General features: G+C 42.4%; 1 long non-coding RNA gene, 1 other non-coding gene and 1 pseudogene across 2 annotated transcripts in view; 2 read left to right on the top strand and 1 right to left on the bottom strand.

The window, feature by feature from the left end:
- LOC130541243 (uncharacterized) overlaps nucleotides 1-27,033 on the top strand; it is a 573,869-nt gene that overhangs the window by 14,044 nt on the left and 532,792 nt on the right. The gene's annotated exons all lie outside the window — the stretch shown is intronic.
- On the top strand, nucleotides 2,413-3,471 carry LOC100973129 (hsc70-interacting protein-like; annotated as a pseudogene).
- On the bottom strand, nucleotides 9,179-9,248 carry LOC112438970 (small nucleolar RNA SNORD18). Its single transcript, XR_003027281.3, has one exon. It is a non-coding gene; the product is annotated as a small nucleolar RNA SNORD18 (small nucleolar RNA).

Genomic DNA, 27,033 nt, shown 5'->3' with positions numbered 1-27,033 from the left:
ACCAACTCCTCTTCCTTACCCCTCCCTAATTCCTGTTTTTATGCATGTAGATAACATTTTTTCCCTGCTATATAAACCCCTAATTTCAGTCAGCCAGGGAGACAGATTTGAGACTAAACTCCCATCTCCTTAGCTGTAGCACCTGATTAAAGCCTTCTTCCCTGGCAATACTTGTTCTATCAGTGATTGGCTTTCTGTGCAGTGAGCAGCAGAACCTAGACCAAAACTCTAGTGTTTCAGTAACAAAATGAGGTATCACTTGTAGAGCATGGAGGGCAGTGCTGGGACACAGTGAGAGCCGTGAAAGAATGGATTGTTGAATTGTAATGTGACACCTTGTTGGCCCCAGCTGCAGTGGGAATTTCAAGGAGTAATTATATCAGATTTTTGACTCATTTTCTGTGATATTGCTTATTAAATAATAGCTATGGATCCAAGTCAAGAATTCACCACTGATATTTCTGTTGGCCCTAGGGTGCAAGGGGTGTGGATTAACCCTGTCGTAGGGTGTGGTGGGACTTGAAGTACCACCCCAGAGACAAAGGGAGACTGGGCAGGGTGCTGAGCTGGGAAAAGAAGATTTAAAAACAAAAAATGAAAGTAATCATGATAATCAGCTAATTCTGTCTTCAGGACTGGACATTTCAGATGGAGGAGTGGTTTATCCAGCATTATAATTCACTCGTATGGGAAATTCTCTGAATTTCTCCTGGCAAAACTCCAAGCTTGATGGTTGCCTGATTTCTTAGCAGAGCTGAATGCTATCTGGAAGGGGAGGTCAGATGTGGCTGAGGAGCCTGCACTAAGTCGAGGCTTGACTCTGTCCCACAGCTGGAGAAGTGTTGGGGTAAGTGATGGGCAACAAAGGCTCAAGCCCCTTCTGGGAATTGACATGGAGGGCTGCTGGGAAGATGAACTATAGGTACAATGTGGTCTCCTGAAGGACCTGCTGCAGGGCTACATAGGTAACTGATCCCCAGCTGTGGGGCAGCTGACAATCAAAGGCCCTGTGCCCTCATTTGCTTCTAGTTTGATAGGGCTGGTCACAAGCAGAGTTTCCATGGTAGCCTGATTCCTGCTGCCCACAGGACTGGCACAGGTGAGACATAGTTGGTAGCAAACCCTGCTCTGTCCAGGACTCTGGTGAGGTGGACACACTAGGCATTTTCTGTGCTGGTAGCAGGACATCTAGCAGCTGACAGCATTCAGAAGGGGAAAGACTTGGTGACACTTTAGCATTCTCGCTTTTTTATGGAAGAAATACATCTCCTCTTTGTGAACATCCATACAATTTACTAGTGGGTGACCCTAAAATGGGCAAAGATCAGAACACATGTGTGTTCTCAACGATTCCTTCTAGTTCCTCTCCCAATTCCCTCAAAGAGGACTTTGAGACTCTGGCAAGTCCAGACTACCTTTTGAATGCATTTCGTGTGTCTCACCCTATACATCTCCCTTATGAAGGTTTTTCAGTGCTTTTTTTGGGTGGGTATATATCTTGCCACAATATTCACAGAGACAGGCCATGGTACAGCCTCAATTCAGCAATTGATGTCCTGGCTTCCATGACTCTGCCTGCTACTTTCCTTACCTGATAGGTGCACACACCTAAGTTACTCTGTGCTAAGAGGGAAAGGAAGACAGGAGCTAATACAATCAAGTATGGCAGCCAATGCCTAGCTTAGTAAGGTGCCATAGCAAGTGAGGGTGTGTCCATGCTTCCCATGCTAAGTAGGAAGTCTAAATCTGAAGGTATGGCCCTGAGAAGACAAATAAGAGGAGAACTACAAGAAAGCTGAGGCAAAGCAATGTCAGACCTAAGTGGCCTGTAGGGGACAATGTGAGATCGGAGGCTGCAGGGCCAAAAAAAAAAAGGTTTGAAAAAAATGAGAGGCTGGGGCAAAGTGGGCCATGAAAACACAATACTCAAACTTAGAAGTTGGTTTAGTGTCGAGGTAAGTTTTGCAATCCCATTCACTTTTCTGGTGTATATATGTATAAAATTCTTAAAAGTAACTGATACGATTTGGCCATGCCCCCATCCATATCTCATCTGAAATTGTAGTTCCCATAATTCCCACATGTCATGGGAGGGACCCAGTGGGAGGTAATTGAGGCAGTTACTCCCGTGCTGCTGTTCTCATGACAGTGAGTGAGTTCTCATGAGATCTGATGGTTTCATAAGGGGCTTTTTGCCCCCTTTGCTCATTCTTCTCCTTGCTGCTACCATGTGAAGAAGAACATGTTTGCTTCCCCTTCCACTGTGATTGTAAGTTTCCTGAGGCCTCCCAACCCTGCTGTACTGTGAGTCAATTAAAACTCTTTCCTCCCCTTCTGCGTGGTCACACCGAGCCAGCGCCTGGGCCTGGAACCAGGCCACAGCCCCCCAGCTTCACCTACCACCTCCCTACCATGGACCCCCGCAAAGTGAATGAGCTTCGGGCCTTTGTGAACATGTGTAAGCAGGATCTGAGTGTTCTGCACACTGAGGAAATGTGCTTCCTGAGGGAGTGGGTGGAGATCCTGGGGGTAAAGTACCACCTGCTACTCAGAAAGCCAAATCAGAAGAAAATGCCAAGGAAGAAAAACCTAATAGTAAGAAGGTGGAGGAAGACTTAAAGGCAGACGAACCATCAAGTGAGGAAAGTGATCTAGAAATTGACAAAGAAGGTGTGATTGAACCAGACACTGATGCCCCTCAAGAAATGGGAGGTGAAAATGCAGAGATAATGGAGGAGATCATGGATCAGGCAAATGATAAGAAAGTGGCTGCTATTGCAGCCCTAAATGATGGTGAACTCCAGAAAGCCATTGACTTATTCACAGATGCCATCAAGCTGAATCCTCGCTTGGCTGTTTTGTATGCCAAGAGGGCCAGTGTCTTCGTCAAATTACAGAAGCCAAATGCTGCCATCCGAGACTGTGACAGAGCCATTGACATAAATCCTGATTCAGCTCAGCCTCACAAGTGGCGAGGGAAAGCACACAGACTTCTAGGCCACTGGGAAGAAGCAGCCCATGATCTTGCCCTTGCCTGTAAATTGGATTATGATGAAGATGCTAGTGTAATGCTGAAAGAAGTTCAACCTAGGGCACAGAAAATTGCAGAACATTGGAGAACGTATGAGCAAAAACGTGAAGAGTGAGAGATCAAAGAAAGAATAGAATGAGTTAAGAAGGCTCGAGAAGAGCATGAGAGAGCCCAGAGGGAGGAAGAAGCCAGACGACAGTCAGGAGCTCAGTATGGCTCTTTTCCAGGTGGCTTTCCTGGGGGAATGCCTGGCAGTTTTCCCAGAGGAATGCCTGGAATGGGAGGGGGCATGCCTGGAATGGCCGGAATGCCTGGACTCAATGAAATTCTTAGTGATCCAGAGGTTCTTGCAGCCATGCAGGATCCAGAAGTTATGGTGGCCTTCCAGGATGTGGCTCAGAACCCAGCAAATATGTCAAAATACCAGAGCAACCCAAAGGTTATGATCTCATCAGTAAATTGTCAGCCAAGTTTGGAGGTCAAGTGTAATGCCCTTCTGATAAATAAAGCCCTTGCTGAAGGAAAAGCAACCTAGGTCACCTTATCGATGTCGCAATAATACAAACCAATGTACCTGTGACATGTACATCAAGAGAGCTGGGGTGCTTTGAAGATAATCCCCACCCCTCTCCCCCAAATGCAGCTGAAGCATTTTACAGTGGTTTGCCATTAGGGTATTCATTCAGATAATGTTTTCCTACTAGGAATTACAAACTTTATACACTTTTTAAATCTTCAAAATATTTAAAACAAATTTAAAGGGTCTGTTAATTCTTATATTTTTCTTTACTAATCATTTTGGATTTTTTTCTTTGAATTATTGGGCAGGGAAGATACTTATGTATGGAAGATTATTGCTCTAATTTGAGTAAAATTAAAGTTATTAGTGCAAGGCAAACATAACTCATTTGAGGATAAAGTTTGTGTTGGATATGTGGTTCCTGATGCATTTGGACTTGTCTTTTTAAATGCTTTATCTTTTTCTTTAAAGATTTATTTCAATAAAACTAATTGGGACCACCCGTATTTCAGTAGGACCTGGGTAGGGATTGGAAGTACTTGGCAGGGCAGCAGCAATCTTGCTGTGTTTTATGTAACATACATCCTTGGGCAGGTTGCCCTTAAATCTTACACTGTGGTGAAGGGATGATTTTTTTTGTAATGCTACAGTAGAGTTGGAGTACTTAGTTCTCTTCTTGTCCAGTATATCTAATAAGTATTTCATGTTATTTCCACATAAGGGAAATAAGGGAGTACTTTTCTTTTTATATTTCTATGCTTAAAATTCTCTTTCCTAGTCAAAAATTGCCCAACTCTGTGTTTGCTTTCTGCTTGTTACATTTTTCTCCCTTACTTTTCTTGGGCTAAAGACAGGCTTTTTCCACCAGCATCATCACTGCTATCATCATTAACAGCATAATTATACAGGCATATTTAATGCTGAGTTTAATTTAATATGTAATACATATGGTAATTGTAGGGTAATACCCACAACAACTGTAGTTACTTTCTTGGCCATGAGAATGCTTATTTAAGTGTTAGACTTCCATTCTGGCAAACTCTTGCCATATCAGAAGACATTGGAAAGAGGGATTTCCTTTGGTGTCTGGTCTTCTACTTAGAAAATACCTATTGCAGTTAGAGTTTATCTTGTAGTATTCATCTCTGTATTCTGAAGATAATAAGGTTTGAATTAAATTGATATACCCAGAAGGGAACCAATTTTTTTGATCCAATGTGAATTATAAATGAGATAATCCACAGTTATTCATTGTGGAGTTGTTGAGACTATGAAAGACTCATTGTCTTTGTATTCAGCTCTTCCTTAAATAGCGTAACCATACCCCCACCTCTGCTTGCTTTCCTTCCCTCCCCTCCAATGATAAAGAAAATGGTAAATTTTCTGTTGTGCATTCAATTCTTATTTTAAATAAAACTAAGTATAGGCATTGTGCCTGACATTGCTACATTTCTACCAATGTTTCAATTAAAGTGCTAGTGTTTAAAAACATTTTCAAGGGATAAGAGCTTCCGTACTTTGCTTATTTGAAGAATCAGTGGTAGGAGCAGTGAAGTAAATTCTATGGAGTACATTTCTAAAATAGCACATTTCTGAAATCACAAATAAGTTTATTCGGGTTCTAACCCTTTGCTGTACCCAAGCAGACAGAAATGCATATGTTACATAAATGAGAAAAAGCTATTATGCTGATGGAGCATGCTTTTTAAATCCTTTAAAAACACTCACCATAAAAACTTGCCTTTGAACTTGTGTGTTCTCTTTGTTAATGTGTAGAGTTCTCCTCTCTCAAAATTGCCAGTGTGTACTTGGCTTAACTCAAGAACAGCTTCTTCTGGATTCCTTATTTGATTCATTTAACCTAATTATATTCTAATATTGCAAATATTACCATAAGTGGGTAAAAGTAAAATTCCTCTTCTGAAAACAAAAACAAAAACAAAAACTCTTTCCTTTATAAATTATCCAGTCTTATGCTTTTATTAGCAGCGTGAGAACAGACTAATACAGTAACATTGGGTCATAATAAACATGATAAGCAAAGCTGAAAGAGTTAGTTAAATTATTCCAGGGATCACATCTGTCCTATCAAACTTACTTTTTTCCTTTTGGGAATCACTTTTAAAAATACAAGGGCTTTACATGTGCGTTACTCATTATAGCAGCCATTACAAGCATATTCTGAATCTGACATCTAAGCAACATTTTGACATCTACGACCTGCAGAGTTGAGAGGCACCAAAGAGACCACTTCACTTCACAGGTGGTAAAACTGTGGCCCAGGTAATGTGCGTAAACTGTTGAGGATTTCATGGTTTGAACTGGAACTTCTGTCTATTAGATTGAGTGGTATCAAATTTTATTTGGAAGATGAATATTGATATCTTACTCTGCTCTGGGCTTATTTAAATTCATATTAAGAAAAAATTAAAATAAGCCATATGTCATGGCACACCAACAGAGAAATATCAGTTTTCTATTAATAATGTTTACATTTTATAATGTATCAAGGTTTTCCAAGTGTTTTCTAAGCGAGCTCAATATTGGAAAGACAGATATCACTTTTAGAGAGAAGGAAACAGATGTCCAGAGTGACCAAGTGACTTGGCCGAGGCCTCACCATTTAGGAAACAGTGAGAGCCAAGTTCCACACCTGTGTGGTGACTTATTCTCTGGTCCACTGCACAGATGCCTGGGACAAACCTCACCAGGTTCTTCCTTTCAAACCTGATGTTTTTTCCTGGATGATGAAGCATTTTGTCTACAGGTCTGTGTATGTGGAAGAGAGAAAGGTGATTTTTTTTTCCTTAAGTCATTCTCAGAGCTTTTATCTCTCTAGCAGTTTCTGACCTTCACCTCCCTTCTTCTTCTCACTCATTTTCCTTTCTTATCACATATTAGCTCTAGCGTTTTCAGTTTTTATCATAATACATTTTGTAGATTTTTATAGACTAGTACAGAAGTTGCCAAACTATGGCCCACCGCTTGTTTTTTAAAATAAAGCTGAAGTAAATAACAACATCATTGAGATACGATTTATGTGCCAAAAAAATTCGCCCTTGTAAAGTATACAATTTAGAGGTTTTTAGTATATTTAGAGATTTGTGCAATCATGACCACCGTAAGACAGTTCCATCACCTGGAAAGAAATCCTATATGCATTGAGTCACTCCCTATTATCCCAGGCCCCACCTAACCCTAAGCAACCACAAATCTGCTTTCTGACTCTATGAAACTGCCTATTCTGAACATTTCAAATAAATGGAATTATACAAGATATAGTCTCTTGTGACCAGTTTCTGTTAGGTAGCATGATGCTTTCAGGGTTCATCCATGTTGTGGCACTCATTGGTACTCCATTTCTTTTTATACTGCTTAAAAGTCCACTGTGTGGACATACCACGTTTTGTTTACATATTCATCTGTTGATGGACCCTTGGGTTTTTTCCATCTTTTGACTATTATGAATAATGTTGCTATGAACATTCATGTACAAATTTTTAGGAGGGCATGTGTTTTCATTTGACCTGGATATATACCTAGCAGTGGAATTATTGGTTCATATGGTAACTCTGTCTGATATTTTGAGGAATTGCCAAACTTATTTTTCAAAGTAACTCTACCATTTTACAATCCACCCAGCAATGAATGAGTGTTCCCATTTCTCTACATCTTTGCCAAAACGTGTTATTTTTCATTTTGCTTTACAATACTTTGGTGGACTGGTATTTTGTCTGTCTTCTTTATTTTCATCATTTTAGTGGGTGTAAAGTGTATATCATTGTATTTTTTATTTGAATTTTTCTATTGGCTAAGGATGATGAGCGTTTTTTCATGTGCTTATTGGTCATTTATGTATCTTCTTTAAACAGATGTCTATTTAAATCCTTTGCCCTTTAAAAAATTGGGTTGTCTTTTTGTTGCATTCTATGAGATTATATATATATACACACACATATATATATACACACACACACACATACATACACACACACACATATATATGGATATTCAGGAACCAAATCCCTTATTAATGTGATTTGCAAGTAATTTTTCCCATTCTATGGGTTATATGTTCACTTTATGATGATGTTCTTTGAAACCCCAAAGTTTTGAATTTTTGTGAACTCCAATTTATCTATTTTTTTCCCTTTATCACTTGTGCTCCTGGTGTCATATATGGATTGAAACCATTGCCTAACCCAAAGCCACAAAGAGTTACTCTTATGTTTTCTTCTATAAGTTTAATAATCTTAGCGTTTATATTTAGGTATATGATCCATTTTGAGTTGATTTTTTATACCTGTGAAGTAGTGGTCCAACTTCATGTTTTACATATTGTTTGTTTGTTTGTTTGTTTGAGATAGAGTCTCCCTCTGTTTTCCAGGCTGGAGTGCAGTGGCATGATCTCGGCTCACTGCAACCTCTGCCTCCGGGGTTCAAACGATTCTCCCGAGTAGCTGGGACTACAGGTGCTTGCCACCATGCCTGGCTAATTTTTTGTATATTTAGTAGAGACAGGGTTTCACTGTGTTAGCCAGGATGGTCTCGATCTCCAGATCTCGTGATCCATCCACCTCGGCCTTCCAAAGTGCTGGGATTACAGGTGTGAGCCACCATGCCTGGCCACATATTGTTTTAAAACAACAATTTTGTAAAACATCCAGTTGTCCCAATGCCATTTGTTGAAAATACAGTTTTTGCCTCCGTTGAATTATCTTGTCATGCTTGTTGAAAATCAATTGATATAAGTATTATTCCCTTCCATTTTAATAGCTGGCCTTAACATTCCCATTCATGATCTTATATTTATCCCATTGAAGGCAATACCGCTGGCTCACCCTTGTATAAACAGATCAAAGAGAGCCTGTCTAAAAGTTTCAGTGTATTTATTTTTAAACTTGGAGAAGGGAAAGTCTTTCTAGGCAGCATAGAAAACCCAGAAGCTATAAAAGAAAAGATATACACATATGACTATATACAAATTTTGCATTTCTGTTTGGCACAGAAGAGTTCAAGCAAAGGAAAACAAACAAATCTGGGGAATGGATCTGCAACAAATACGACAAATGAAAGGCTAATTTTCTTCATCTTTAAAGAGCCCACCAGTAAGACATTTGTAAATTAATAGAAAACCCAATAAAGAAATATGAACAAGTACATTTAAAAGGTGTTCAATATATCTCTTAGTTAACGAGATGCAAATAAAAATTATGAATTACCGTGTTTTTTCCTTAGGAAGGTAAACATTAAAACACTGGCTCATGGGAAGTGCTGCTAGTGACTGGCTGATGGGGTGGAGAACATCTATTCTCCACAAATTATGGGGGTGCAAGTTGTTGCTACTATTATGGATTGTAATTTGCCAATGTTTGTTAAAATACAAATTGCTCATATTTTGATCTACAAATTTCATTGCTATGAATACTTGCTAGAATGAAGAAAAAAAAAACAAAAGGAAAACAAGCTTGGAAGCAGTCTAAATGTTTAATCAGGAATATTAGACAGTCATCAGGTAGCTTCATGTATCTTAATATGGAAAAATCTCTAAAAATATTTTCAGGGGAAGATTTAAAATACTGTAAATTTGGACATCATATGGACCAAATTGTATAATTTCCCCCCCACAAATCAGAACTTCCACAACATCATGTGTTCCAGAAACACAGACCATGAAGTGAAATCTCATCATACACACATTTTAAAAATGTAAATATAAAATAAAATGTGTAAAAACACAATGTAAAGGTAAACATGCCAAGTGAAAATTAAAAATTATAAATGCACTCGTATGTGTCAGCATAACATTAAGTCTAAGCATAGTGTGTGTTGTTGCTGTTCTTAAAAGGAGGCATTAAGTATCTGATGATAGTGATTATCGTTTGGGGGAGGGACCAAGAATGGAAAGATGTATGTACTTTTCATTTTATAACATTGCACACCACTGAGCAGCCTCATCCAGTGCAGGGTATTATTTTTAACCTTAAAAAATAGGGTCAACTGGGGCCAGGAGTGGTAGCTCACGCCTGTAATCCCAGCACTTTGGGAGGCCAAGGCGGGTGGATCGCGAGGTCAGGAGATCGAGACCATCCTGGCTAACATGGTGAAACCCCGTCTCTATTAAAAATACAAAAAAATTAGCTGGGTGTGGTGGCAGGCGCCTGTAGTCCCAGCTACTTGGGAGGCTGAGGAAGGAGAATGGTGTGAACCTGGGAGGCGGAGCTTGCAGTGAGCCAAGCTTGTGCCACTGCACTCCAGCCTGGGTGACAGAGCGAGACTCCATCTCAAAAAAAAAAAAAAAAAAAAAAAAAAAATATATATATATATATATATATCAGTTGGGATTATTTGAGTGGTGGGATGATAAGCCAGTATTTTCCAGCTTTCTAGATCTCTGTATTAAAAACAAGTTATAGTTTTTTTTTAATTAACATTCTTAAAATACCTACCAGTTGTAGTTTACTAACTGCAGTCAAATTTCTAAAGCTTGTTAGGTGATGGGGCTGCTAGAAGCCATGTGCTTATGAGAGAATGCATTCAATGTTGACATTCATCATCTGCTTCTTTTTAAATAATTTTGGTAAACTATTCCTAACATAAAATTTACACCTTAACCATTTTTAAGTGTGCCGCTCAGCGGCATTAGGTACATTTACATTGTTGTGCAACCATCATCATCTATCTCCACAAGTCTTTTCATCATCCCAGACTGATACCCTGTCCCCATTTAATAATAGTTCCTCATTCCTCACTCCGACTCCTGGCAACCACCATTCTGCTCTTCGTGTCTATGAATTTGGCGGCTCTAGGTACCTCACGTAAGTGCAATCATGCCATATTTGTCCTTCTGGGACTGGTTTACTCCACTTAAGATAATGTCCTCAAGGTTCATCTGTATTGTGGTGTGTCAGAATTTCTTTCCCTTTGGAGACTGAATAATATTCCACTGATGTATGTGGCACATTTTGTTTCTCTGTTGATCCACCGATGAACACTTGGGTTGCTTCCACCTGTTGGCTATCGTGAATAATTCCGCCGTGCATATGAATGCACAAGTGTCTGTGTGAGACCCTGCTTTCAGTTCTTTTGGAAATATGCCCAGAAGTGGAATTTCTGGATCATGTGGAAATTCTGTATTTAATCTTTTGAGGAACCGCCATACTGTTTTCCACAATGGCTGCACCGTTTAACTCTCCTACCAGCAATGCACAAGAGTCCCAGCTTCTCCACATCCTTGCCAATGGTTAATTTATGTATGTGTGTGTGTGTGTGCGTTTTCTGATAGTGACCATTCACATGAGTGCAAGGTGATATCTCATTGTGGTTTTTATTTGCATTTTTATCTGCTCATTCTTACAGCAAACATTCACTGCCAGCACACAGGTGCCAAGACCTGGGACACGCACTAGTGCCCAGAGGGGCCCTGCTGTCATCGCCCTCAGAGTGGGGTGGGGGTACTGATAAGCAAATGCAAGCTGGCATTACCCCTCCTGGCAGGCAGTGAGGGGTAGCCTGCACGTGGCACTGTGGGGACCCTGGGGTGGTGTGATGCTCGCTTGCTTGGTCATCTCCAGGACTTCCTAGTAGGCTAGAGATAGTGAGTTCCAAACACTTAGGAAAAAATTATAGAATAACACTTAACAAAAAATTATAGAATAACACTTAACAGTGAGAAATTTCTACTCGTTTACTTATTGTTCTCCCTGCAAGCTGGGAAAAGACAAGCATTCTTTGATTTTGCTGTTAGAACGTGGGGTTCTTTGGAACACGTTCCAAGCACCACAGGCTTAAATGAAACATGTATTTCCACAGAGATGAAAGAAAAGGGAGGGTAAAATATTTCCTATGCAATTGCTTTGTATGCAGCCCAGGCTGTGAGGAGGAACAGTTTAGGCAACAGCAACACCACCCCCTGGCATTTGCAGAGGGCATTTAACTCTTCAAAGCACTGCCTCATAACCAAAGGAGGTGGCGTCCATGCGGAGAAAAGGTTATCACTTTTTTTTTCTTGGCCTATAATTACTCATGTGCTTCATGCACCTGGTGGAAATTATATTTAACAGTACATGCAAATGCTTATTTCCTGAATGAATTTACATTTTCTTAGCTACTTTCTACTGTTCCCTTAATGTGGGCTTTATTAACCAGTTTTTATGCATTTTTGTTGATGTTAACTTCTTGGCTAGTAATATTCTCATTTGGAGCTATCTTGGAGGTAGGACATAAAATGTATATGTGTTTATAAGTATAACATTCTTGAAAAGTCAGTTATTAAAAAACAAAACAAAAAAGATTTTATAGCCAGAGTAGTGGAAGTCTAAGCTTCCACTGCTTTCTTTTTAATGTCATTGGTTGATAGGTATTATACAAGTAATTGCTACATTTAAAAAATTGATGAGGTTTAGTGTTTACTCCTGCTGAGTGAATTTTTTTCAGGATACCAAGCATTCTTTCTGTACTCTGAGTCATAGGTCAAAAAGTGGCTCTTAGATTCATGTATTTACTCTTTCTGGAAGCTTCTGCCTCCATTGTGGCATTGTAAAAGTGTCCTGGTTTTTTTAGGGGGAAAGGGAATGGGGTGTGATGACTTATAGGTGAAAGGTTTCTCTTGTTCCATCAAGACACAGGAGATCTCAGAATGGTGCGAGCTTTGGCAGCCTGACTGGTTTCTTCAGGCCATGGGAGGAAGATAGAGCAGCAATGTTCAGGGACCCGATGTGCTCAGAGAGCCTCCCAGAGCACTGCGTCCACTGCAGGATCTTTTTGGTTTTTGATTCATTCAAGAAATATGAATTTATTTTCTCTATTATGGGTTGACTTCTGTCCCACCAAAAGTATGCTGGAGTCCCAGCCCCAGGTGCCTGTGAATGTGACCTGATTTAGAAATTGGGTCTTTGCAGGTATAATGAAATTAAGATGATGTCATATGAAATCAGGATGAGCCCTAATTCCATATGACCGCAGCCCCTCTAAGAAGAAGAGGAAAGACACAAACCCAGACTCAGAGAGGACATCATGTGAAGATGGAGGGAGAGGTGGGAGTGACGTGTCCATGAGCTAAGGAGCATCAGGGACTTGTGGTAAATCCCCAGAAGCCAGGAGAGAGGCAGGACGTGGATTCTCCCTCAAAGCCCGCAGTAGTAACCAAGCCTAAGACACCTGGGTTTTAGGCTTCTCACTTCCAGGACTGAGAGAGAATAAATGTCTGCTGTGTATTGCCATCAGGTCTGTGGTGATTTGCTATGGTAGCCCCAGGAAACTCAGACAGTGTCCAATATCCCAGATGCCACTTGGCACCGAGAAGCGTTAGGTAAAGGGGACAGTGTCTTTGCCCTGAAGAGGTAACACCAATGGAGGAACAGACCCATGGAATGGGGGCAGTGGGTCCCATGTGGAGGATGGTAGGCTTTGGAGTCAGACCGAAGCAACTTCCAGTTGGGAGCTGATTTTCGTAAACTTTTTGGAGTTTGGGGTTTTTCCTTTTTACAGTGCAGGGCACCAGTGTCCTTCTCATGGGATTCCTGGTGGAAGGGTGAACACAGGTGTGGAGCTGAATGAGTTTGACCAGGGCCCAGCCCGCCGAAGGCCTCCAGCTAACACTTGCTATGGAAGGCCTGGACACACCCTCCTCACTCAGGTCATCCATTTAGAGTCAGTCTCTGCTCTTTCAAATTCACTTTGGTAATTTTTGTCCTTGCATAGTGTTTATTTAAGGAACCATTCGGTTGGTTGAAACCTCACAGCATTTAGGTTTTGGCTCAATGCATTGGAACAATCTAGAAGGTATTTATAGCTAAAAACGTTTGTGCACCCCAAACCACATTATTTTACATCTCCTAACACTTGAACGAGCTCTGGTTTGGTTTGGATCTTTAAACCTTCTTGCGGTGTGGAGGAGAGTGAATTTTCCAACATCCCTCTCTCATCTCTGTAAATATCTTGGTCCCACCCCATCCAGTCATCCCAAGCTGCAGTCTTCATCAGGTGACGCACAGGCAGCCCGATTATAATAACGTGGGCAGATGCTGTGTGAGGAGCCTTGATGGCCATTATTGGCAGATATTGGGCAAGACACTTTAATAGCTCACAACCTGCCTTTGTCTGGACTCACTTCAAGTCCTTTAACAGACACCTTCTATGGACAAAAATTGGTTTTCATTTTTGGGTCTTGGCAAGACAGAAACACAGAAAAACACATTTCTTCTGTTTCTTCTTTACACCTGTGTAGGAACAAGCCAGGATTTATGAAGTTTGTCCTTTTTGAAAAACTCATTTTATTCCTAGCCAATACCATGACCTTAATGTGCATTCCAGCAATATCTCCAAAGGCAGCAGAGGGAGTGGGCCACAGAGGCATCAGTGCTGCCTCGTCGGGGACTGAAATCAGGCCGGAGCAGACAGTGGAGAAAGAAATATTTGGAGAAATAAGAACTGTGTTTTTATTCTTTTGTTGCCAGAAAGCCAAAACCGAAGCTGGAATTTTGTGGTTCCAGCACTTTTTGTGCCTCCCAGTCATTTTTCACAGATGGTTCTGGTTTAAGGAGAAGGCACTTTATCCACCAGAGGGAATGAGGCCCAGCGAATGTGCCCAAGCTGCCCATTCTCATGCCTTGGTTTACTCTGCAGCTGGAGAAGATGAGAGCTGAGAGAAGATGGCTCAAAAGCCACCAATTAGGATGCAAAAAGGGAGCGATAAAATTACTCTGCAACACTGAAACTTGAACTTTCCTTTACACGATGTCACCTTGGGAGCACCAACTGCAGAGTCAGTCACGTGCTTCCTGGAGCCCACCTCCTACAAAGCTGAAGCTCATGTTTGGGCAGTTCTCAGTTTGCTTCTTTCTTTTCATTTACTTCTGAGCAGCTTGGTGCCTTGCCATGCATCAAGACTTTAAGATAAAAGGGGCATAGCAAAGGTGGAGGTGGCATCACCTCTTCTCTTCACTGCTGAGTGGGTGAAGCCTTTCCTGACCACGTCTCTCTTCAGCAGCCCCTTGTCACACCCAGTCTTTGGCCCCTTCTCACCCCTCATCACCTCTCCTTGAAATCTCCCACCTTCCTACCAAGTGAGGTGGCTGGGTTGTCAGGAAAGCTGGGCTGCCCCTCGTACATCATTGCAGCTCCCCTTTCCCCACCAACCCAGCACTGTGGAAGGAAGCCCACGTCTTTCTCAGCATACTCCTCTCCGACGCCTGGGCCATTTTCTTTGTCTTGTGTATACTGACTTGTTGGCTTTATTAGCAAGTTTCTCCTCCCTTTTCAGCATCCAGCACAGTTGTCCCCTCCTCTAGGAGGGCCTTTTCTTTCATTCCTCATAGGGTTGGCACCATTGCTTTATGACAGCTCTTAATACTTTTAGGTTCTAGTTATTCACTAAAGTTTGGACTGTGGATTTCACTCCAGGGAAACCATGCTACTTAGCGCTGCATTCTCAATGGCTAGTCATATGTGGTGCATAAAAAGGAGTCAATAGCTGCTTCTTACAGACTTATAGATAAACTGACAGATTAGAGACTTTCCTCTGACATATCCAATTATCTATGTGGCTTTAACTTTCAGGCATGTGTCACCTGACCTAGTGCAGCATATCTCATTGAGTTTAAAATTGAGAAAAAATGGCATAGGTCCCAATTATACAGTGATTTGCAATTCACATACTTTCATGAAAGCTTTGATTTGGGGCCTTATCCATGGGAAACAGGAAGGGCATACACTCAATCCAGGAAATGAATATTGTCATCCCCATTTTACAGATGAGAAAACTGAGACTCACAGCAGTTTGTTGATTTATTCGTAGTTACAAAGAGAGTAAATTCAGAGCTGGGCCTTGTACCCGGGCCATCTGAATCCCAGCTCAAAATTTTTTAACAACATTGTATTGTTGTTGTTAGAAAAGCATAACAATCATTTTGTGGGTTTTATAAAATAAAAGAAAACCACAACCCTCCATGATAACAACCATAACAAAGCCCTTGAACACTTCGGGGCAGATGCTATCTATATTTACGGGTGTAGCGTGTGCTGAAATGCCACTGGTGTGTGAGCAATGCCCAAAGCCCGGGCACACAGGACCGGCTGTGTTGGGCAAACATCGTCACAGCTCATCGAACTCAAAGATTTGCAAACATAAAACATTTTCCAAGACTTGTCTCCATGAATGAGTGAGCCAAGCCCCTGGGGTGTGGCTATGTTACTCCGTCAAAACAAACCCCAAAACAGACCTTGGTGGGGTTTCAGGTCTTCTATTTGGGAATAAAGGTATGATTCATAATTATTTGGTCCAGGTGTGCAAGTGCAGGCCAGACCTTCCTTCAGAGCCAAGCTGGGCTGATTGACTCTAGCATTCCTCTTCTACAGGCCCTTATAATGCCATTTCCAGGTTCGCTTTGGGCAGAGATGCAGGGGAGGCTATAAAAGCCAAATTCGCCATTCAGATGGTCTATGGTTTATTAAGTGGGTTTAGATGATGTCTCAATACTTATGGGTGAGATCTTTTGGATCCTTAGGTTACCCCAGGTACTTAGGTCAAAGGCGATCTTGGCCCTCTCTGGGTCCTTTAAAATAAGGCTCAGGGAGGGTCACTCTATGTCTAATTGAGCCAGTGAACCCAAAGCAACATGTTTGCGTTGGAGAAACTCATCAGCGGCACCTGTACCTGGTCCCTGCTCATGTCTGGGCTGCCCAGTTCTCCTCTCCCCTTTCCCCAGCTCAGGCCCTATCAGTTTCCTCCTTCCTTCTTGAACCATGTCATGTGACTTCTCCTTGAACAAACCCCAATGGCTGGCCCAGCTCCCTGACTCTACCCTGCCTCTTAAAATATCAGCTGAGCTGAATGATCTAAGCACAGCCCCAGACTCAATTTATCCTGGTCATACCTGAGAGCCATAACCTTGCCCCAAACCCTCTCCACGTAGGGAGACAGCAGAACATGGAGGGCAGAGTCCCATCCTGGGGACAGATAGCCTGGGATGAGAGCCCTGGGTCTGCTCAGGGTGATGTGGGTGGTTTTGGTCACACCATTACAAACCTTGGCTTTGTTTCTGCATCTGTAGATGTGAGGCTGTGCAAATAGCAGGGCACATCAGGGGTCTGTTTCTGTTCCTGGCTACCTGTCCCTGAGCCACACCCTTTCCCTTCCCTATGCCTCAGTTTACTCCTTCATGAAATGCAGCTTATAGTACCTAACCCAGGGGTTAAAATATATACCATTTTAAAATGTAACTATCAGTATTGATCAATCATTGTCCTGATTTTTTTATAGAGTACTTTTCTAATCATATGTTTTAAAGCCAAGAGAACTGGTTGAATGAATGTTTATTTTCCTGAAGGTATTTTTAAGATAAAGCTTCCTAATGGCCTATAAACGTTTCATATATGTGTAGTTTGATACATATTGTCACATTTGAAAATCATGTGAGTTGAAACTGGTTTTATACAAAATATAAAATAGTGGAAATTTTATAATTACAATCATGTAATTAAAAGTATTAACTAAAATATGTATGTATGTGTCTATATATATACCATTTACATATATATATATATACCATTTACAAGATCATAGATTTGGTAGGGATTGAATGAGATGATGGATAGGAAGCACTTTTTGTAATATCTGTGTTTTAGTCTGTTTGGGCCGCTGTGACAAAGTACCATAGACTGGGCAGCTTATAAACAACAGAAACTTATTTCTCAGAGTTCTGCAGGCTGGAAGTCCAAGATCAGGGTGCCAGCAGGGTCAGGTTCTGGTGAGTGTCCTCTTCCAGCCTGCAGACAGCTGTCTTCTCATGATGTCCTCACATGGTGGAGAGAGGGCGGGACAGCCCTCTGGGGTCCCTTTAACAAGGGTACCAATCCTATTCATGAGGATCCCACTCTCATGACCTAATGGCCCCCAGGTATCCTGCCTCTTAATACCACCATCTTGGGGTTAGGATTTCAGCATATTAATTTGGGGAGGACATAAACACTCAGTCCATTGCATATCTGTTTCATAGTAAGGACTCAGTAAATGCCAGTTATTTTTATTCTCATTATTAGGGAGGGCTAGGGCCTGCCTGGGAGAACCAGAGGTGGGTGGTCAGCTTCGTCAAGACAGAAGCAGGAGCCACCAGGGCCTGTAAAAGGAGAAGGGTCCAGGTCAGGTGGATGGAAGGCTGCAGGGGTGAGTCAGGAGAGGGTGTCACCTGCAGTGGTTGGATCAGAGGCAGCAGGGCTCTCATCCCCGGCTGCTTGTTGAGGATGGAGGGGCAGGAAGTCCTAGGTGGAAGGATGGAATTCTGGGAGCAGGGTAGTTGGGTAGGGGGCTGAGGGTAGGAATCGAAGCCAAGGATGGGTCTGGATCTGAGAAACCACAGGCAGGGAGATCAGGGCCTAGCAAACTTTGAGGACACCTTTGGTGTGCCAGGTACTGTAGGGTGTGGGGCACAGAGGAGAGGAACAGGAGGGCTCCACTCACCTGGGAGGACTCCAAAGCCAAGTTGAAGCGGCCTAAGGGGTCAGCCTGAGTCTGAATATTAGGAAACAGAGATCCCTGATGTGTTTTTGACTAAAAAAATCATTTTATGGTTTTTCTCATTAAAAATAGTAAGCACAAAGTATTTCACAGGCACACGTAGGAGGGGCTATATATAAATGTATGCTATGATGACAAAAGAGTTTGGATTCAAAGGACCAGAATTCAATGATGTTACTGTTTGTGCAGACTTGGGGCTCTGTTTCCTTATCTAGTAAAAGGGGATAATGATAAGGTCATTGATTTGTCTGGTCGTTTTGACCATTACATGAGACAGAGAAGCTGAAAGTGTTTTGCACACTATGCCACCCAAATGCTAACTGTCATACTTGAAGATCTATTTTTCCTTCTGAGAGATAAATCATACATGTTTTTAATCTCTGCCCTCTGTTTTCCCTTTTACAGTTCTCAGGTAGATGCTACCGTCTGCTTCTCTCTCCATTCAGTGATTATAAAATAACTTGGGAAGCTAAACAGCCTGTAATTTTCCTAACTCAGAGCCTTGGTAGCCTTTGCTCTGTGAGCTGGGACTTTTAGAAAGGCTTCCAGAAAATGCTCTGATTTTCTGCGGTTGTCACTTTGATGGGAGCCCTTTCCCAGCTCGGCTCGTCCCTTCCTTGCAGAGACCTAGAGAAAGAGAACTCACACTGGTGGAGTAGGGATGGGTGCTGGGCACCTGCACACGGGGTGTCTGGCACATGTGACTAAATGAACCGGAAGCTGAGTGGGGGATGTGCATGGCACAGGACTCGAGAACAGGTCCGCTCTGAGGGAAACCGAGTCAAACTGAGGACCAGCCCTTTGTTTCAGGAACTGTTCTCCCTTCCCCATATGAAGATCTCGTTCTCACTCTGCAGTAAAATGCATCTCTCTCCCACTGTCTTCCCACACCTCAGTTTCCGATCAGCTCTGGCCCGACATTGGCCTGTGAGCCAATCATGTGTTTACAGCACGTTGAGGTGGATCACGCTCTGTGGTGCTTGGTGTTTTTACATTTTTGGCGACCTTTGAAAAAAAGAATAGACAAATGGCCCTGGCTGCCGAAACAAAGTACCACAGGCTCCTTGGTTAAACAACAGACATTATAGAAGCAGCAGAGATTCTGGAGCCTGGGAGTCTGAGCTCCTGATGTTGGCAGGGTTAGTTTCCTCTGAACCTCTCTTCTGGGGTTGCAGGTGGCTGTCTTCTCCCTGTGTCCTCACGTGGCCATTCCTTTGTGTGTGTCTGCGTCCTACCGTTTCTTTATTTTATGCTATTTTAACTTTTGTGGATACATAGTAGATGTATATACTAATCTCTTCTTGCAAAGACACCAGTCAGATTGGATTAGGACCCACCCTAGTAACCTCATTTTAACTTAGTTACCTCTTTTAAGACCGTATGTCCAAATACAGTCACATCTGATGTACTTGGGGTTAGGGCTTCAATATATGTATTTGGGGGTACACATTTCAGTGCATAACGGAATACAAAATTGTGAATACAAAATGGGGTTTGGAGCTTTGGAAAGGTTCTGCCCAAGTGAAGGGTCCTGGAGCCTAAGCCTCACGGGCTTCCTTGTAAATTGGCTTCCGAGTGGCAGCAGCCCTTGGCTATGACCGTGTTAGTGGGGTGTGGAGGAGCAGTGGGAACAGATGTGTCTGGAGTGTCATGTGCGGATCAGGCAGGTGTTACCACCTGAGGGCAAGGAAGGGGACCTGCCAGCCTGCTCTCTGTAGACTCATTTTAGTGCATAAGTAAGGATGATTGAGGATGCAGGTGGATTTTCTGAAACAATAAACCCATCAAAAATGAAACACCACCACCATCACCACCGCCATTGAAACACCTATGAACTTAAAAGCAGAGCATCTTCCATGAAATGCATTTCTTGCCTTATGGACTCTACTACTTCTTTCCCTATTCACAACATGGCCAGAGCTTTACAGAGTAAAAATAATTCCAACTGGAGAGCGCTTAACAGTTTATAAGGCACCCTCGCATCCACACCCCACCCATCCTCTGAGACAGGTGTCAGCATTCACCTGTACTGCTGGGGAATCCCAGGCTCAGCAGGTTGAAGTGACTCCCCCATGCTCCATGGTGAATGAGTGCCAGGGGCCCTGCACCGCATGCGCGTCTTATGGGCTGAGCTCTTTTTACTACTGTACACCATTTTTCTTTGTGTGCCAGGGGCGATGTCTCTAAAAACAAATCTTCATGCTAATGGGATTATCATGACAAAGCAACAGACACTCAAGCCTTCAGGCCTGGAATCCAGGCCATAAAATTAAGCTACATGAGACGAGAGAGTGTAGTTGGTTACAAGGGAGTTGGAAATTATCAGAGATCTGACCAGCCAAATATGAATCTATGGAAATATTCATTTATTATCAATGTTTACCCTGCCTAAAGTCACAGTGGATAGGACAGTGTGGCCTAGCCAGGTAATTGAAACGTTTCAGCACATTGGGTGGATCTTGGCCTGGGAAACTAAGACAAGACTGAGGAACCTCAAGGAAAACCAAAATGGGGAATAGGGTATGATTTGATTCATGCCAGCTTGATTCATGTTAACTATACTTTGCAGTAATTACTCTAATTAGTGGTTTTGAGCATGATGAAAGAAAATAATTGTAAGTATTTATGGCTGGTCAGTGGGTTACAGATTGGACAATCAAGAAAAGTAGACAATGAAACATGGTATAGCTGAGTTTACTCCATGCTGTAATTAACATTCAATGCACTCATCATTATGTTCATTTGGTGACAGCACAACATTTAGTGTGAGTTCAGGAGCCACGGCAGAGCAGCTTTGTAGGCAGTGTCTCTGGAGTGACTGATCTTTATGACCCAGCCTCTATGAGGGGAGCCACACAGTAAGAGAAGGCCCATGAAGATCGGTTGGTTGGTTGAGGGAACGAATGAAATCATGAGATCCACACTATTGAATTGAGAAAGAATGGACAACTTTGTTCTACATGTGAAGCCCACCACCCAGGCTGAGCAGACAAATGTTGAGAACAAAATGAAATCTGGAAACAGTATGCTGCACTTAGGGCAAAAGTGACCTGGTAATTTCGCCTTCGTGAGTCCTTGGTAAAGGGACTTCCTAGAGATGTGCTGAAGTAAAATCATTTCCTGGATATGCCCTCTCCATTTCCACCTTTGCTTTCATACCTATTACTTGTATGACTATGCTACTTCCTCTGTAAAGTGGAGATAAAAGAGAACCACCTGGTAGTTCTGTCGGGATTGAGTGAGCTCACATGCATGCTGTCCACTCTGGGCAGGAACACAGTAGACGCTCAGTGAGTATCGGTGGCTGCTCCCTAGCATTCTCACCCCATCCCCGTCTCCTCTTGCCCAGGCTCCTGGAAGTTCTCCTTTGTTCCCCACACATCTGCAAGTCCAGCTCAAGCCCACAAGTGTTCCCCAGCTCCCCTGCATGCATCCTCTCTCTTTCAAACAGCCCCATTCTCGGTTCTGAGTTGGGTCCTAGTTGGACGTACTTAACCTTATTCCTCAAAGCACTCTCATGGGACAGCAGGAATCCCCCCCCCCTTTTTTAATGTTTCTCTTTCACTCAATTCTTAAAGGGTGGTTACAAATTGGTTAGATCCAATTAGAGAATCTTGACTTGGCCACTTAACTAGCTATGTGGCTTAGAGTCTGACACTTTCTCTCTTGAGCCTCAATTTCCTTGTCTGTAGGAAAAGGGATAATGATTTCTACCTTGCAGGGTTACAGTGATTAGAAATAGTGTTTATCAAGTGCCCAGTACAGGTTTTAGCACATATAAGAGGCTCTACACGTAGTAGGTAATGATGATGATGATGATAACAATAATGATAAAATAATACAGCAGCAACAACTGATGTTTATTGAGCTCTTATTATATGTCCGACATTTTCAAAGAATGTTTCTTATCTAAACTGTCTTAATTTGGATGAATTCAACTATAAAGAATGCTGGACCAGGTTGGGAGTGGTGGCTCACTCCTGCAATCCCAGCACTTGGTGGAAGGATTGCTTGAGGCTAGGAGTTCAAGGCTACAGTGAGTTATGATTGCGCCACTGCCCCCCAGCCTGGGCAAGAGAGGGAGATGCTGTCTCTATACAAAGAAAACAAGAAAAGAAAGAAATGATACTGGACCTTGCACAATGCTTTTATGGGAAAGATGATGCATCTTGATGGAAAACAAATATAGGAGTATTTAATATGTGCCAGTTGGTTTGCATATGCACAAAGCCAATCACAAAAACCATAAAACCAGCAATAATGAAGAATTTACCAAGATCCCATAGCTAGAGGAGAACACAGGGTCAGAATTTAAGCTCAGGTTTTTCTGACCTCAAAGTTCTGCTCTGAGGACAGGAGTGGTGCTAGGAGAATAAAGCAGGCTTTACCCTGTCCCTAAGGTGCAGGGTCAATAGTCCAAATTGCAGTGTCTGAGGGATGTGGTAGAGTTTAGCCTGATTCAGGCTCTATTAGCCCTCAATGGACCTAGTGTATGAGGACAGATACTAGTAGGCAGAATGGATGTTATAATACAGGTGCATAAAAAGCTTGGGCTTCCAGGAGGTTGGTGCCTTTGAAAAGCTCAAGGCTGTGTAGACCTTGCCAGGGATGAGCTTCAGGTTTTGGAGTAAACTTCACTCAAAAGAACAAGGCACACAGAAAAGTATTTGGAGAAACAAGTGTGGTCTGTGGTGTGAAGGAACAGATCAATGCTAAAACTCCGTCTCTTAGTCAGTGAAACTAAGTTGCCTTCTCCACGGTCTTCTAAGGAATTGGCCAGACCTAAACTTACAGGACAGCCTAAGGCTCACAGGGTGGGAGTCATATAATTCACATGGAAACTCTGGGAGGTGGTAGAATCATTTAGTTCCTGGTTAATGGAAAGGGAGACTGAGGATCATGGAAGTGATATAATTTTTCCAAGTTCATAAAGCTTATACGTGTGGAAGCGTGGGTTTGATCCAATGTTCTTTGCTCTTCTGCTTGAGTTATTTGCCCTATTCCAGAGATGGGAAAAGGAATTCCAGGAGACAGCATGTGAAAAAGCTGAGGACTTGGAAGGGTGGCTGGTCAAAATATTCATTTGACAGGATCAGATAAATGGATATTTGTGTGGAAAAAATGAAAGAGGAAGAAACACCAAACACTGCCATTGCTTAAGAACTTCTCCAAGTGCTCTAAAACTGGAGATGTGTCTAGTCCTTTGTGGTAAAATATAGGCTGTCTGGGCTTCCATCTCCCCATATTGGAAGTAATGCTTAGGGAAGCTTGGTCTTGGGAGCCAGATGAATTTGGTTTCAAATTTGAGTTCCACTATTTACTAGCCTCTCTAGACTCAGTTTCTTCATCTACAGGGAGAATCATAAAGTCTACCTTGTGTGGATTGGGATCAATATAAAGAAATCACTTAGCCCTTCTTGGTGCCCATGAAATGATAGTTGCCATTTTTTACCATCATGACCCTCTATTTAGGAGGAGCAAAGAACATCTAGGAGATGATAGAGGGTCATGATGAGTTCTAGCATCTAGGAGATCACAACAACTAAGGACTCCAAAAGGGAGTGAGAGATGAAGAGGAAACAGGGGAGAAAAAAAAGCAGTCTTTCAAGGAGACAAGAGGAATCTATTTTCACTTGTCATTTGCATGCGTGGAAGGATGAACACCCCAGAGGGTTTCTGCTGCTCCTGGCTAGGCGTTGCCGCTACTGGCCTGCAGAGGATGTGGGCATACCCTCAGTGCAACAAAACAAAACAAGTTCCCTTTCCTTTGGACCGTGATTAAAGCCTCTGTGGGTGTGCTTTGCATGTACAAAGCGTATTTTCAATTGAGATCTTCAATCAGCATCTCATACAATTTGAGAAGCAGCCTTAAGCCTACTGCTAAGCTTGCTCAGGACTTGGCAGGGAGTGAATTCAATGCCAGCTCTACATACGGCGTCTACAGCTACGATTTCAGCCAGGGCTTTGGAATCTTCAGGTTTGGTGGAGCTGTCTTCTCCAGGGAGAGGCTCCTGGTGGCCCATAATCTGGATCTTTGAAGCTGAGTTAAGAGAAAAAATATTAGTATCATAATCTGCCAAGGAGTTTGCGGCCAAATACCAGCTCTGACTGCTATTCATTCATGCACTTGTTAGACATTTGCTGAGTGCCTACTGTGTCCCGGGTCCTGAGCCAAGTGCTGAAGGTTCAAATATAGTATTAAAAATAGCAAAATGTAGCTGCCATTTATTGAGTACCCAGTATGTGCCAGGCCCTGTGCTAGGCAATAATAACATGAAGTGAGAACCAAGAATAGTGATAATTTTCACTACTTTTTAGTCGTTTTCAGCTGGGTACTCATGTTTTGCTCCTGTGTTTACCCCTCACACAGCTTTGAGAGGAAGAATCCTAGTTAGGAATTGGTTACCATTTGCTATCCCTCAAAAACCTTTAATTACTTGTCACTTTTCCGTGAAAAAGTCATTAAAAATTTATATTTATTTCAGACGAGTTGGGGCACATTCAAGGTGGTCTGGCTGTAGACTAAAAATTTGTATTTATTTCAAATAATAAATATTCTTCAACAGGCTTAATCTACCACTTCTCTTCTGTCTTCTAACTGAGAGATCCTTGAGCAGTCGCTGGGGCTTCCCATGCTATCCCAGTATCGGCCATGTGTCCATGCGGCACGGGCAGATGGTTTTCCGGTCAGGTGTAACTGAAATGTATTTTCTCAACACAGTCTGGCAGGCAATGCAGTCTCCACAAATGCATATCACATCTCATAAAGAAACCATGCATATTGCATGAGCTCCAAATGTAGAAACAGATACTCATAAAATACAAGCCTCAAAATAAAACCGAAACATTTCAAAACAACAGCAGTTGCAACGCCACCAATTTATTTATTTAATTTTTTTTTTTTTCAACAAGATCGTGAAACAAATCCCAACAGTCCCCGAGCAGAATCTGAAAATCCCAACAGCCCTGGTGAGGGTTTGAAATGGGTCCTTCTTGTAGGTGGGGGAAGCAATAGACTGACAGACTCAGATAGCAATTTTATTGAGCGAAATGTCTTTTCCTGATCTGGAAGCTGGCAAAGATGAAAGCAAAATCAAATAGCAGTTTTTCCAGAATGGAGTCAGAAGGTCCTATTTTTGCAGATCCCATTTCTGAATGGTTTGAAGTCTTGGTAGCTGGGGCTACCTGCCCTGGTTTGGTCGTTTTCACTCTCAGTTTTGAGGTGACACAGGGCAGGGGTCTTGTTCTGTTTCCTCCCAGGTGCCTAGTGCAGTGCCCAGGACCTATGGCTCAGTGAACCTCTGTTGGATGCTTTTCCCAGCCCTGTCCCCAGCTGTTCACTCTAATTCCATTCCCTCCTTTCCCGTTTTGGAGCACATATTGCTATGCGAGTGAGAGTGACATTATGATGGGGATAACCTTTAATGTGCTCTAATTTATGAAAAAAGTAACATTTAAAAAGTTGGTACTTTATTATTAGTGCTGTGGACATCTGTTGATTTTGGATTTTTAGCACTCATTTCCTCTTACAGTAACAACCACCTCCTTTCTGTTGGGAAATTGGCATTCCTTTCTTCTTGCCCCAGGGAGCATGGGTTGCTCTCTCCTTTACATGTTCTTTGCATCCCACACAGATTAGGCAGTTTCTGCAACACTGTAAGTCACTATTTTTTTGTTTTGTTTTGAGATGGAGTCTCATTCTGTCGCCCAGGCTGGAGTGCAGTGACACGATCTTGGCTCACTGCAAGCTCCGCCTCCTGAGTTCATGCCATTCTCCTGCCTCAGCCTCCCCCGAGTAGCTGGGACTACAGGTGCCCGCCACCATGCCCAGCTAATTTGTTTTATTTTTAGTACTGATGGGGTTTCACCATGTTAGCCAGGACAGTCTCGATCTCCTGACCTTGTGATCTGCTCGTCTCAGCCTCCCAAAGTGCTGGGATTACAGGCATGAGCCACCACGCCTGGACGTAACTCACTAATTTATTTGCCATTCTTTCTACTCCTTGGTCTATGTGCTTATTCAAGGTGAAAATGGTGTGTTATTTAACTCCGAAGTCTCAGCACATAGTGCAGGATGCCTGGGTGCAGTGCAGGTGCTTGGGAAATGCCTACTAATGTGAGTCCAGTACATTTTAATGGGCAGGAGGGATACTACTGACTTTCCATCAACTAGACACCACTTCAAGGAGCTTCCCAGCAGTGGGTGACGTTTGCATGGAGCCATCCTTAAACTCTCTTGCCCCTGTTTAGGTTTTGCTGCTGGTTCTGCAGTTTGTAGTCACAGACCAGAGCAAAGCCATAAGTAACTGGTAGCCAAGGGCTTAGAATCTTCAGGGATAAAGGTCTGGGTCACCCATAGGTCACCTGCAGAGGTGCAGGTCAAGATAAGTGAAAATTAAAACAGATGCTGGATGTGATAGTTTACTTTATCTGTCAACTTGGTAGGCCGTGGTACCCAGATATTTGGTCAAATACTAGTCTAGATGTTGCTGTGAAGGTGTTTTTAGTTGAGATCAATATCTAAATCAGTAGACTGATCTAAATGAAGCAGATGATCCTTCCTAATGTGGGGTGGCCTCATCCAATCAGTTGAAGGCCTTAGGAGGAAAAAGACTGATGTCCCCCAAGGAAGACAGAATGCTGTCAGCAGAGAGCTTTGGACTCAGACTTGATCATCAGCTGTTTCCTGTGTCTCTAGCCTGCTGGCCACCTGCAGATTTTGGACTTGTTGGTCTCAATAATTAACACCAGCCAATTCTTTAAAATAAAACTCTCAATCTGTATGTATATCTCCATCCATCCATCCATCCACATATCTATGTATGTATGTATGTGTATCTGTCTATCATCTATCTAATCTACACATTCACCTATTATCTATTTATTATCTATCCATCCATCTATTTACCTATTTGCTATCATCATTTATCTATCATGTTTCTATCTGTTCTCTCTCTCTCTCTCTCT

The sequence above is a fragment of the Pan paniscus genome, chromosome 12 (genome assembly GCF_029289425.2).
Source record: "Pan paniscus chromosome 12, NHGRI_mPanPan1-v2.0_pri, whole genome shotgun sequence".
Classification (NCBI taxonomy): Eukaryota; Metazoa; Chordata; class Mammalia; order Primates; family Hominidae; genus Pan; species Pan paniscus.
Note: the sequence above shows the minus strand (reverse complement) of the source record. Positions and strands in the feature narration are given on the sequence as shown.